Below are 2,626 nucleotides of genomic sequence, written 5' to 3'. Positions count from 1 at the left end.
GGATGGTTTTCTTGAACAATATGTGGTGGAGCCAGCGAGAGACCAGGCCATCTTCGACTGGGTACTGTGTAATAAGAAGGGAATCATTGCCAATCTAGCTGTGTGAGACCCCTTGGGTAACATGATAGAATTTTTTTACCAGTGTGGAGAGGGAGGTAGTTGATTCAAAGACTAGAATGCTGAATCTTACCAATGGAAACTATGAAGACATGAGGCATGAGTTGGCCTTGATAGATTGGGGAGAGTTACTTAAAGTGATGACAGTGGACTCATTCAAGGAATGCATGGGGGACCTGCAAAAACTGTCTATTCCTCTCTGGCACTAAAGCAAAATAGGTAAGAGGGCCAAGCCATACTTTACAAAGGAAATTAGAGATAGTATCTAATCCAAGGAAGAAGCATACAGATTGGCTAAGAAAAATAATACATCTAAGAATTGGGAGCAGATTAAATAGATATATGAAGAGAAAGAGATTGTTTAAGACAAATGTAAGTCCCATACAGACAGAAATGGGGGAATGCATGATAGGAGGCAAAGAAATAGCTGAGCAAAAGGATGCATAATTTGGTTCTCTCTTCACAAAACAGAACACAAATTGATACCAGAAATGTTGGAGAATGCAAGACTTCGTGAGAGGGAAGAACTGAGGGAGATCAATACTAGTAGAGAAATGGTGCTGGGAAAACAGATGGGATTGAAGGTGGACAAATCCCGAGGGCCTGATCATCTATATCCCAGAGTACTTAAGAAAGTGGCTGGAGAAATAATGGATGCATTGGTGGTCATCTTGCAGGATTCTGTAGACTCTAGCACAGTCTCTGTAGATTTGAGTGTCACTCAAATGTCACTTCGATATTCAAAAAAGGAGGTAGAGAGAAACCAGGGAATTATAGGTCAGTAAGCCCAGCATCGGTAGTGGGGAAAATTCTTCAATCCTTTATCAAGAACTTTATAGCTGAGCATTTAGAAAGCACTGGCAGGATCAGACAGACTCAGTGTTGACTTATGAAGGAGAGATCATGCTTGACAAATCTGTTGAAATTCTAATAGAGTTGCCATGGGAAATCAGTCAATATTTGGACTTTCAGAAAGCATTTAACAAAGTCCCACATAAGAGATTACTGTGCAAAATTAAAGTGCATGGGATTGGGGGAAGTGAATTGAAATGGATAGAAAACCGGCTGGCAGAGAGCAAACAAAGAGTAGGAATCAATGGGTCCTTTTGAAATTGGAAGGGAGTAACTAGTGGGGTGCCACAGGGATCTATGCTGGGACCCCAACTATTCACAACATATACTAATCATTTGAATGAGGGAACAAAATGGAACATCTCAAAGTTTGCAGATGATACCAAGTTGGGTGGGAGGATGAACCATGAAGAGGATGCAGAGATCCTTCTAAATGATCCGGATGGGTTGGGTGGGTGGGTGGGGAAAATCAGTGGCAGGTGCAGTATAATTTGGATAAACGCAAGATTATTCACTTTGGAAGCTAAACAAGAAGGCAGAATACTACCTGAATGATTGGAAATTGGGAGAACGGAGTGTACAGCATGCCCTGCGTGTCCTTGTGCACCAGTCACAGAAGTTAAGCAGCAGGCCGTAAAGAAGGCCTTCATTGTGAGAGGTTTGAATTATTGCAGTTATGGAGGGTCTTGGTGAGGCCACAGTCAGAATATTGTGTGCACTTTTGGTGTCCTTTTCTGAGGAAGATGCTCTTGCTTTTGAAGGAGTAGAGTAAAGGTTTACCAGGCTGATTCCAGGGATGGCCGGAATCACTTATGAGGAGCAATTGATTAGGTGAGGATTGCTTTCACTGGAGTTCAGATGAATGAGGGAGGGATTTCATACAGACTTGTAAAATTTGAATAGAACAAGACAGGGGAAATGTAGGAAGGATGTTCCTGATCGCGGGTGTGTCCAGAACCAGGGGTCACAGTCTGAGGATTCAAGGTGGATCATTTAGGATGGAGATGAGGAGACATTTCTTCACCCAAGGAGAGGTGAGCCTTTGAATTCATTACTACAGGAAGTAGTGGATGTCAAAACATTGAATGTATTGAAGAGGCGGCTAGATATTGCACTTGGGGGTGAATGGTGAAAATGTCTCCCTGATCAGAACCCATCTGAGTGGGGAATGCCCACCAAGGAATCAGTAATTTGGCTAATATCCTTGTGATTATGATTGCAGTGCTATCCCTTGCTTTGAACACCTCTACCCATCTTATAAAGTGATCCATTCTAACTGAACATTATATATGGAAGGGACAGGCTCTGTAAAAGCTGTTGTGGTTCTGTTCGCCGACCTGGAAATTTCTGTTGCCAACGTACAGGGTACAGAGAACACTGAACAGCGAATTCACCACAAAGGTATACAGGAAAGCCACACACACAGACCAAGTCCTGAACTATGAAAGCAACCACCCCAACACACACAAACGAAGTTGCATAAGACACTATTCAAAAGGGCCACAACACACTGCAGTACACCAGAACTGCAAAAAGAGGAAGAGGAACACCTGTACAAGGTATTCGCCAAAAACGGATACCCGCGCAATTTCATCAACAGATGCCTAAGAGAAAGACAACGGAACGAGGACATGCCGCAACCCAAAGGACTAGCCAC

The sequence above is a fragment of the Chiloscyllium plagiosum genome, chromosome 20, assembly GCF_004010195.1.
Source record: "Chiloscyllium plagiosum isolate BGI_BamShark_2017 chromosome 20, ASM401019v2, whole genome shotgun sequence".
NCBI lineage: Eukaryota > Metazoa > Chordata > Chondrichthyes > Orectolobiformes > Hemiscylliidae > Chiloscyllium > Chiloscyllium plagiosum.
The sequence above is the reverse complement of the archived record's forward strand: the minus strand, read 5'-3'. Positions refer to the sequence as shown.